The sequence below is a fragment of the Macaca mulatta genome, chromosome 7 (genome assembly GCF_049350105.2).
Source record: "Macaca mulatta isolate MMU2019108-1 chromosome 7, T2T-MMU8v2.0, whole genome shotgun sequence".
Lineage (NCBI taxonomy): Eukaryota > Metazoa > Chordata > Mammalia > Primates > Cercopithecidae > Macaca > Macaca mulatta.
This window is the reverse complement of record NC_133412.1, coordinates 90,070,419-90,082,189: the sequence shown is the minus strand read 5'-3', so window position 1 is coordinate 90,082,189 and position 11,771 is coordinate 90,070,419. Positions and strand designations below refer to the sequence as shown.

The 11,771-nt window shown below is 50.8% G+C and overlaps 1 pseudogene; it reads right to left on the bottom strand.

The window, feature by feature from the left end:
• Nucleotides 1-213: 213 nt before the first annotated feature.
• Nucleotides 214-11,260, bottom strand: LOC717635 (golgin subfamily A member 8F-like; annotated as a pseudogene).
• Nucleotides 11,261-11,771: the final 511 nt, after the last annotated feature.

Here is an 11,771-nt window from a genome sequence, read left to right as displayed (position 1 = left end):
AAAGAGCACAACTGCTGCAGCTCATGGTGCAACATCTTCATGAGCCCAGAGCACACACAAATCCTGAGGGAACTACCACAGTACAGCGCTCATTCTTGGTACCGGAACAAATGAAACACACTCTATCCCGCACACACCTGCCAGAGCAGGCCACTTTCCTCTTCTGTGAGATTTAAAAATCCCCCAAAATGTTGTTACTCCCATCACCAATACACAGAAAATGGGGGAAAGGCTGTTTCCAGTTCTCAGCCTTTAAACAACTCTAAATGTCAGTACTCACAGTGGCATATTACAAAGTAATAAACAGTGCACACTTGGGGGCAAACCACATATTGAGCTAATGAAGAGCTCACTGTGACTAAGATTAGGTCAAACAGTAGCAGAACATAAGCAGATTTTATCTGAATTCCATAATGAATATACGTGCTGCAATAACATTAAAAAAGCATGGCAGCCTATTCCAAACCAGCGACAATAGTTTTGTGCAAATAGTGGGTCTTTGTGTGTTTGACCTCCCACCACATAAGGGCGAACTCGATACGCATGCTAATGACCTACAATTATGAAATTAAAGAAGAAAAATGCTACAGGATGCCAGAGTGAACATCAGTGAAAGCCTCAGAGACCCACTCTCCTTTAACTTTTTACAAATAAACTTAAATTGTAAATTAGAAACACAAATAATCATGAGTGGCTCTAACATTCAAATGAAGTAAATGAATTGGGTAGGAGATTAACCCCATACCTTTGTTTCCTTTTTTAAAATTTCTTGACCAGCTCTTTGATGATGGTGATGTTAATCTCCTTCTTCTCGGCAGCGAAGCCCGGCAAAAGAATGGCACACAGGGGTTGATGCCCAAGCCTGGGTGCTCCACGCTGTCGGTGAGGCTCACCTCACAAAGATCTTTGGGGAGAGGGAGGCGGGGATCTGAGCGCAGTGTGAGCCTCTCCTGCCCCTGCCTGCCCACCTGCCTGAGGACTCTACTCACCACCATGCTTGTTGGCAGCTCCCAGCTCCTGCGGGGCTGGGTTCCTGGACTGGGCTCATCAGCAGGGTTCTGGGCAGTGGCCGGAAATTTGCCGTGCCCCTCGTTGTAGTCACCACAAGCCACAGCATTATCTCCTGCAGCTCCAGCAGCTTCACCTGGATGGAGGGGTGCTCAGCTGTCATGCAGCTACCAGCGCCCACCCTCACGCCCACCCCCACCCCATCAGATATGTTGCACACCCTACATTCATCTCCTCCTTGTCCTGGGCCAGCCTGATGGCCTCCTGGTGCTGCATCTTTGGCACTACCCCCTGGCTCTATTATAATGTGATGAACTTTCCTTCGGGACAACAGGGCTCAGACGCTGAGGCCCCTCCGTTGGCCCTGCAGCTCCCACTGCCATGCCCTGGCCTCCAGCTCACTGATGGCATCTGTCTTTCCAGTTCTGGATGAATCGAAGCTGTAGTTTCTCCACCGACTCCCTCAGGTCCACCTTCTCCAGGAGGTCCATAAGGCCGCTCTGGAGCCAAAATAATGGTGTCACATCGCGGCAGCAATCAGTCCCACCCCTGCCCTTCTTGGACCATGCCAGGACTCACTCACCTCTAGCTTCTCCATGACCTCCTGCAGGACCCGGTGGGTCTCCCCACTCAGAGACTCACCCCCAGTCACTGGCGCTGGGATCACTGCTTCTGGCTCCTGCTGGGCCGAGGCCACCAGGTGAGCCAGGCGCTGGCAGCACACTCTGTGCTCTGTCACCTGCTCTCGGAACTGTGCCTGCTCCTCCTGGGCACTGGCTCCAGCGGGGTTGAAAAATGCCACCTGAGGGCAAGAGGTGAGCATTCTTGTAGGGGCATACACAGAACAAACGGGCAGAGAGGTGGAGCGCAGCCCCTTCCCTTGGGGCCTCAGAGAGTGCACCTGTTGGTCACAGGTGAAATGGTGTCTGACCACTGGCTCCCAGAAGGGGTGAGGGTCCGGAAAAATCAGAAGGCAGAGAAACCAAGAGCATAAAGGGGTCTTGGAGGGACCACACAGGAAGGTGGCAAAATGGGTGCAGGGGGAGTCAGGCTCACCATGGCCTCCCAGCTCTCCAGGTCCTCCGGGACGGTCGGCATGGGCTGAGGTGCCTCCTCCTGCTCACTGTCCAGATGTCCTCCTCCATCTCCTGTGGGGGGTGGCCAAAAGGGTCCTCAGACAACCCAACAAGGGAGGTACTGTGGGCCCACCTCTACCTCCACCATCACTGTGTAACCCTGAGCCAGCCCCTACCCAGAGAGGAATAAGCTGCTGTTTTTTATTTTTACTTTTAACGACAAAGATCTTGCTATACTGCCCAGGCACAGTCCCACTACCGGTCAGTGCTGGAGTTCTGACCTGCTCCCTTTCTGACCTGGGCCAGTTCAGCCATCCTTAGGCAACTTGGTGGACCCCACTCCCAGGAAGTCACCATATTGATGCCGAACTTAGTGCAGGCACCCAGTCGGCATAAGGACCAGCTGTTCTGAAGGTCTCTTCCAACTCCTCAATCCTGCGCTGCTAACAGTGCCCCCTTCCTCCTGGGGCTCTCTCCTCTTCCTCTGAGCAGGTTCCTGTACCTTCCCCAGGAAGAACCATGAGGCTCAGCTGGGCCTGTAGGGGCTGGTGCTGCTGGCTGGAAGTTTCCAGGCGCTCCTAAGGGGCCAAGAAAGGGTGAGAAGGCATAGAGTTTGCCAGGTTGTCCCCCTTAGGGCCCCAGCCTCAGCAGCTCCCTCCCCTGGGTCTCCTGCAACTTTTTGTGGGCCAGGTTGGCCACCACTTTGCCCCAAGCTTCCTTGTGATGCAGCTGGTTTATTAGCTGGGTCTGCTGCAGTAACTGCCTGTGCAGCACCTCATTCTCAAAGGTCAGCTGCTGATAGGCGGCCACCTGCTGCTGATAGGTGGCCACATACTGCTGCAGGTGACCCAGGTGATGGTCTGGCTGCTGCTACAGACTCTGAGCCCCTTGGCTCTTCAGCTTCACCTGCAGGAATATGCTGGGTGTGAGGGCATGTGGTGGCTGGCTTCCAGATTCTGGGACCATTAACAGGGTAGCCAAGGAAATGTGGGGCTCTGTCACCTGCCCAGGCCCTGGCCCCTTGCTCTGGGCCTAAGTGACTGCCTCCTTTTCCTAGAACCCCATGCCTCCTTCCCCAGCCTCAAATCGCATACTCTCTTCTCACCATTTAAACTGTAGGCCACAGACTGGTGGAAAAGCAGTGAGAGACAACCACCATCTGCTAAGTGTGCTACATCCTTAATGCTTTCCAACTATTATCTCATTTAATCCTCAACTCCTCTGTAAGGAAAATGATAACTTCCTTTTGAAGTTAAACAAACAGAGACTTAGAGATGCAAAGTATTTGAATGGTGACCAGTGGAACCGAGGCTGGAATGCGGTTTTAATCTAAGAAGCGTTTTTGTTTTGAGACAGAGTGTCACTCTGTGGCCCAGGCTGGCATGGAGTGGTGCAATCTCAGCTTGCTGCAATCTCCACCTCCTGGGCTCAATCGATTCTCATGCCTCAGCCTCCTGAGTAGGTGGGATTACAGGCATGTGCCACCATGCCTGGCTTTTTTTTTTTTTTTTTTTTTTTTTTTTTGTAATTTTGATAGAGATGAGGTTTTACCATGTTGCCCAGGCTGATCTCAAACTCCCGACCTCAAGTGATTCTCCTGCCTCAGCCTCCCAAAGTGCTGGGATTACAGGCATGAGCCACCGTGCCTGGAATAAGGAGCCTCTTATACCACTGTGTCTTCCCCTATGACTGGGAGCTCCATGCCTCTAGCTGGGATGATGATGTCCAGACCTGGGAGGAGCCCAGGCCTCACACGTCTAATAGTCAGAGGGCAGGAAGCAAGAAACAGTCACAGGACTGCCCTGGAGGGTGCTGGGGTCACCTGCTCCAAAGCTGGAGCTGGCTCTGGCCTGGCACCTCCCCTCCCCAGAGGCTGGTGCCCGCTTCCCAGCCCTTCTTGGATGGGGCAGAGGTTACCGTTTCCTTCACCTCACCCAGCTTCTCCTGCAGCTCCTTTACCTGCTGCTCCAACTGCAGTGCGCTCTTGTTCTCATTGTTCTGGACAGACAGAAGCAATCAGCAGCCACCCACTGCAGCTGGAGAACCAAGAACTTGGTGTCTGCCTCCCATGGCACCAGGAAGGATGGAGGCAGGTGAGAAAAATCATCCCCTCTCTCCACAGCCTCCAGAGCAGGGCTCTGGCTCACAGGTGCCTTTAGAAGTAACATTTCACGTGAGGGCTACACTGTCCCGTTTTACAGGTGGGGAAACAAAGGCCTGGAGGGCTAGGGAGGAGGGCAGGCTCCCCAGGTGGGCAACACACCAGCTTCTCGAAGCCACTCTGTGGCTCGGCCAGCTGCTGAAACCTCTCCTCCTGCTCCTAAAGCCTCTCTTGCTGCTCCGAAGCCTCTCCTCCTGCTGCTGAAGCCTCTCCTTTTGCCCCCAGATCAGGACACTCATGCGCTGATTGTTGTCCACCTGGGCTTGGAGTTCTCCTGCCATTCTCTCCACCTCCTTCCTCAGATGCTGCAGCTCCACCTCAGAGGGCACTGCTGGAGGCTCCAGAGGCAGGGGTTCAGCGGAGAAAGGAAGCAGGCAATAAGGGCCTCTGGATTCTCAAAAAAACAAAACAAAACAAAAAACCCTCCTCTTAGTGCACAGCTCCTCTCAGGCTCCCCAAACTTGGCCTTACTGCTAATAATTCCTCGGACTCAGATGGTAGGCAATCTTCTGAACCACTTTCAGATAGAGAGCACTGTGGGTGGCTGACAATGGGCCCCCTTTGCTGATGGGGACACTGAGGCTCATGGAGACGACAAGACTTGCTATCTCCTGGCACAGACCTCTTTTCCTCTGCCTCAAAGCCCTTCCATCCACTCACCTCCCTGGGGCACTCTAAGCCACTCCCAGGGCCGTCTGATGCCAGGCCTGCTCCCAGGTCATGCCAGCCCCATCTTACCCCTCTGGTTTTTGTTTGGACAAGCTCCTCTCCAGCTTCTCTACCCGACGTGTATCATGCTTCTTCTCCTTCTTCAATGTGCGAACCTGCCCAAAGCACGGGGGCAAAGGGCCCTGGAGAGAGGGGCTGGTGGCTGGACAGGCTGCCATCTCCCTCTCTGCTCCCACCTCCACAAAGCCCATGACCACCTCTGGCTGTACTATTTTCATTTTACAGATGCCCAGAAAGATCCAGTGACCTATCGAAGGTAGGGGGCTGAAGGGTCAGATCTCACCTCCTGTGACATTTTCCTCATCCTCTGCTGCCACCAGGCCCTCTCTCCTTTTATGTGTTGAGCATATTCATCTCTCTCTAGCTGGACTTGTTTAAGCAACTCCTTCAACTGCAAGAATGGGCAGAGAAGTTAGGAAGGGCCGTCACTGGTCCTCACCTGCTCCTGGCCACCTGGGGTCATCTTCCTTCCACATCCCTCCCTCTGCAAAACCTTACCCATGTCATGTGTGCATTCAGCAGTGCCTGCTCCCATATGGACCACTCTAACTGCCACTGAATAACAGCTTTACTGTGGCTCGAGGTCTGGATGGTGAAGAGTGAGAAGTTTCAATCTTAGGAGCCTGGGCCATTCCACACAGTGCCCCGTAAAAGGGCTGGGCTTGGCTCAATATACAACTTGGTCAGTAAAGATCAAGGCATTTCCAAGCCTGTGGTCTGGTTTTTAAAAGAACTCAGTCAAGTTGGAAGGGACAGGGAAAGAGACTGAATTTACAGCTGGCTAACAGAGGTCCAGAGAGATCAGATAATATTGCTTTGTTATTACTGTTATTGCTACCACTGTTTGAACTTTTATTGAGTGCTTCACCAGTTACCATGCTGGCAATCCCATTTAATCCTCGCAACTACCATAGGAGACAGTTACTATGATTACCTCTATTGTGTAGATGAAAAAACATGGAGTATTCGAGGTTAAGTGCTTGCCTAAGATCACTTAGGCAGAGCTGGGATTTGAACACCCAGGTCTATCCGATTCTCTAAGCCCATTTTTCTTGCTGGGGGTGGGAGCACAGATAGGAAGGGGAAAATTAATATTTTGTTCACTTTTTGAAAGGATGATACATTTGCATAGTCCAAAACTCAGAAGGTACAGAAGGGAAGTATCTCCCAGCCACCCTGTTGCTCTCTCCTGAGTTTTTTATGAATGCTTACAGACATGTTTTATGTCTATTATAGTATGTACACACACACACACACACACACACACACACACACGTTTCCTCTCTTTACAGAAGTGGTAACATATTAAAGGTATTCTTCTGTTCCTATGCAGTACAAATACCCAATACCCCACCTAAGACTTGGCCAAGACCACAGCCAGGTAAGGGCAGGGCAGGCACTTGGCCTCCAAGCTCTGCGTCCAGTGCTCGCTCCCCACAGTGGGCCCCAACTCACCCACAGCAGCTGACTCAGCCCCAGGCTGCTCTAACAACCATACACAAAAGCAGAGGGAAAAGGCCATGCTGTGTTCTGGGCAGGACACTCCATCCTGTAGAATGGAGCTTTAGGCTCACTCCTCCATCTAGGAAGCCAAGCTGCCAGGGGACAGGACAAGTGGCTGAACTCACACTGATCTCCTTCTTCTCCTGTGTGGCAGTGACAGCAGAGAGAGCCCGCTCTAACTCTGCTATACGCTGCAATGAATGTTGCAGGCGGCTGGCCAGATCCTTGGACTCATCTGTAATGAGAGAGTTGAGACGGGGCCCAAAGAACTCCCCCTAAAGACATGTCAAAGTGCCAGGTTGAAGGATGACAAGGTGCCCAGATTCCTACATTCAAAGTATCTGGGAGAACGTTTCATGTGATATAGGTCTGTATTTAGTTTCCCTTTCTGTGTGTTCAATCTCTGGATTTGAACCTTTGGGAGAAAAGCAAGTGCTGAAAGAGAAGGAAAGAAACATTCTCCGGAGGACAGGAGGGAACTGCACAGCCTCCACTCACCTCTAGCTCCCTTTCGGCTTTGTTTCTCATTGTTTGCTTTCTTTTCCTATAGGAAGAGGAAGACAGAGCTCTTACCAGGGGGATGCAGAGATGGCACAGCAAGAGACAGGCCCCCAGAATGCCACCAATGCCCCAGGACAGGCCCACCCATGGGACCAGGTTATCAGGGACCCTGTAGGGATGGGGTGGAATCTGAGGGGTGAGCCTTCTTCCGCAGGCTGGGAGTGGGTGAGATGAGACTTGGGCCTCTACATCTGAGTGCCCCCCCAAACCCAGCAGTCACGTCGCGAGCAAACAAAGAAATCACGTTACTACTTCCAGCTGATGTTGCACTTGTTTCTTCTGTTCTTTCTGTGGGGAGAGTCAAATTAAGATGATGGAGGGTGGCCCCCTCAACTCTATTCCCCAGACCAGGAAGTGGTAGGCAGGGCCAGGGATGGATTTTAAAGACAAAGTTCTCAGACCCAAAGGGAACACTACCTGGTCAAGCTCCCAAGGACAGAGGATTTGGGTCTTTGTTGGTTTTCAACCACAGCCACAGAACTCAAAGTCTGAATCTGTAATCTCTTGAGAAGAGAGTAACATAAACCTCTAGAGAGAGAGTTTGGGAAAGGCCCCCCTTCTGCCAGCTTGTGATTTAGAAAAGTGCGTTCATTCAATAAACATTTCTGAGCACATATGGGCCAGGTACAGTTCTTCACAGCAGATATAGGATGGAAAAGGACAGACAGGAGCCCTTGGCACTGAGATTTCCACTGTAGGGGGCCTTTAAATCTCTGACTCTCAGAACTAACAGAAAGATATTCTGATACTCCATATCTCCTCTGGAAACATGAGCTCAAAAAGAAGAGGTGGCTTGTCCAGAATCAAAGAGCAAATTAGGGACTGAGTCACGGCAGAAATACGGGGCCCCTGACAACCAGTCAGGCCAGCACTTCCCCGAAGGGCAACAACCCCAGGGCATGTGTAGCAAGGAGCACGGGTGACTGGAGAGGAGAGAGTCAGCAAAGAGGGCAGCAAAAGAAGAGCCATGCTGCATGCTCTGGGTTCCCTCCAGTTGAGGCCTGGGTTCCCCAACTCCCTATTTGCCCTTGACACCAGGGGAACCCAGTCCCATTCTTCAGGGCCCCAAGGGGAAACTGGAGCCCAATATTGGCAGCGTGGAATCAGGGAACCCCACTGGACTCTTACCAGAGATTTGATGATGTTATTCAGTTGACTGATTTTTACGGACCTTGAGTCCAGGACTACTGCTAGCTCTTGGCACAGGCTCTGAGGCACATGCAGTGAGAAGGAGGTGGAGGAGGAGTCAGGGGAGAGGTAGAGAGAACAATCATTAGGATTAGAGTGTGTGTGGGCTGTCTCAACTGGCAGAGGGGCACCCAGTCCCCGCTGTGGGAGGAGGCTGGAGGGCTGGCCTGCAGGGTCACTGCACCTCCACCCAGAGCCTCTTACCTCCAGATCCTTCAGGGAAGCAGATGATGTAGGGCCCTCCCCGTGGATACCTGTTGCTGACTACAAGAGATGAGAGTGTACATGGAGATGTTCTGACCCCCTCAGTGTCTAAGCCCTCTGACTTCCTTTCTTCCCCATCAACTGGCAACATTTTCTTTTCTGCCTATCTTGGACCCTTTCTCCCAAAACTCCTCTGTGCCAACTTCTCTCATGGTTCTTATCTCCCTCCATCCCACCCTGGGACCCTTTCAGTGAGTCCTGATGGCAAGTGACTGTTCTCATTGCCCTGGTTTCCCCTTGAGACTGGGGATGAGGAAAATCAAACAGCAATGACAATATCCTGGGTGTCCTGGGTGTTTACAGCAGGTCATGTACTAGGGATTAACATAAAAACAACAATAACAAATCTCATTTAAACTTCACAAATGGAAGTCAAACAATACCACCTCTATTATACAGATGTAAAAAGAGAGACCCAAAGAGTTCAAGCAACTTGCCCTACATCATATCCCTAGCAGACGGAGAGGCAGGATTCAAACCCAGAATTCTTAACCAGTACCTAACAGTCCATCCCCAATCTTAACAATTACCCTCTACTGCTCCTTGGGCCCCCTGTTCCCAGAAGCCTGGCCAGCCAAGACTCACATCTCCAGGTGAGTGGCAACCATCAGCAGTGGCTGTCTCAGGGCCACTGCCATTTGTTTTCCTGTTCCTCTTTGCTCCTGCTGGAACTCCCGGGCTGTTTCTCTGCCAATATTTTTTAACTGTGGGAAAGAAGAGCAGTAATACTCATGAGAACTATCAGCCCCTACAGCCACATCCTCCTTTACAGTTTTTACAAAATACTCTTATACACCAGCTGATTTAATGACACCAACAACTGTACAAAGTGTTGTCACAATCAGTTAGTGACCAAGAGGGATTGATATCATGGCCAGGAAAGAAAGAAAGAAAGAAAGAAAGAAAGAAAGAAAGAAAGAAAGAAAGAAAGAAAGAAAGAAAGAAAGAAAGAAAGAGAGAAAGAGAAAGAGAGAGAAAGAAAGAAAGAGAGAGAGAGAGAAAGAAAGAAAGAGAGAAAGAAAGAAAGAGAGAAAGAGAGAGAAAGAGAGAAAGAAAGAAAGAAAAGAAAGAAAGAAAGAAAGAAAGAAAGAAAGAAAGAAAGAAAGAAAGAAAGAAAGAAAGAAAGAAAGAAAGAAAGAAAGAAAGAAAGAAAGAAAGAAAGGAAGGGAGGGAGGGAGGGAGGGAGAGAAAGAAAAAGGTGATAGTGGAACTTTGAAACTCAGTCTTCTGACTCCAAGCTCTGGGGTTTTGCCGAGAATCAGTAGCTGCCAGGGACCAAAACCAGAAGCAGAGGTAAAAAAGTAAACATTAAGTAGGCAGGAACTGTATGCCGCATGGTTTAGAGTCATACATCCTCACTTGTCTATTAGTGTGAAGCAGTGCACCAGTACCTCTCAAATTTTATATCAATGTGTCCTCATGGCAGAAGGAAGCCTTTCTGTTAAATCTGGGAATTTATCAGAAAGAAGGCAACCCAAACCTCATTTCAGAGAGAAGTCTGGTATACTCTTAGAAACCTATGTGACTGTCATCCCTAAGTACAGTAATGTTTTTTCTCTTGATCTCAGGAGAATCAACAGAAACTGATGCTTCAGAAAGATGTCCCACATTTATCCTGTGGCACTCAGAGTACCCCAGGTTCAGATAATATGAGGAAGATTCAAGCTGTCAAGTTCAGTTTCCCAAGATCTATCCCACAGAAGATGAGCAAATCTCACTTCAGAGACCAGTGAATGAAGGGCAGTCTGGTCCCAGAACCATGGAGAATTAGAATATGAGGTGGAGAACTCAGAAAAAAATGTTAAAATCTCTCTGGAAAGTAGAAGCCTGGGAGAAAAACCAAACCAAACCCATTCCCCCATTGCCACCCAGAGATAATGTCCATATTTTGAGCTCACCGGGAAAGTGCAGGCTTTTCCCACTGTCAATGTCTATGTGAAGGGAGTAAGGCAGCCTGAAACCTCTTGCTCCTAGGTCCCATAGTCTCCATTCCCCTTCCAGTTGGAAATTTGTGCTGTGACCAGAGGAACCAGAAATGGAGCGAGAATGTTTACGGGACTGTGTTGTAAGATCAGTGGCTGCTCTTGCAGTAATGACAGTTCCTAGGCAGACTGCGACATCACTACATTCCACTCCTCCTGGTCGGGGGGAGGGACCACATCAGTACGATGTCTGAGTCACCACTCCACAATGGGGGAGGGAAACACAGGGTTGGGACCCAGGTCCTTGGAGACGTCAGCACAGAGAGCCAAGGGAGGTCGACCTTGAGGCAGCAGGAGTGGACGGTAAAGTCCACAGCAGAGAGCCCCAAGAGTCACCAGCCCGAAGTCACCCAGGGACAACTGACAAGGGTGGGGCCTGCGGTTGGGGGGCTCAGGTCCTTGGAGACTCGAGCCCAACAGCCTAGGGAGGTCAAGCTTGGGGCAGCAGGAGGTGAGGGCCCCGTAATGGAGCAGGGAGCCCCAGGAGTCACCTGCCCAAAGTCAATCTGGGGTGATTGGCAAGGGCAGGGACTGGGCTGCTTGCTGAAGGGGCAGGGCTGATTGACAAGACTTTGGTGGGGGGACCCCAGAGGCGCCGGTGTTGGAGGTCCCAGTCAGGTGAGTCTCAGGAGTGGTAAGGACTCTGGCAGTGGTCTTGCCATCAGAGGGGAGCTGTGGCTGGGTTGGGGGACCATGACCTGGTGCGTTTTTACCTTTTCCTTTGCTGTGGCCAATTTGTTCAGTCAAGTTTCTTCTGCCATCACGGGGTGGGGAGGGAGGTGGGGTTGGGGCCACGTCAGCGAAATCCCAGCGAGCACTGATCAACACCTCCAGTCGCCTACCAGGCAGCTGTGGGACTGAGCCAGAGGAGGCATAACCAGGGCCCCAGTAGAATGCAGAAAGGGGGTGTGGCCTTAATGCTACAAGCCCATTGGTCAATGAGAAAGATGAAGGGGAAAGGGGCGTGGCCAGGCAGTAGTATGTACAGAGAGACTTGTGGCATCACAAGGAAAGCTGCCCAGGCAACCGCTGTCCCCGCCCACTCTGAGAGAATGGAGGGGCCGCCCAGTCTGAGAGAGGGAAGGGGCTGGCTTTTGCTTTAAAAGCTTTAAAACTTTAAAAAATATATGTGTGCATACTTTATATATACGTGCGTCTGTGTGTGTGTATCTATGTGTTCTTCCAGAGCTATCTTCATTATCCAGCTTCTATGCAAGATCTGTGATTGTGGCCTGTATTTTTCATCTTCAAACACAGTACAAAAATTACCAGTATTACCATAACTGAGATACAGAGCCT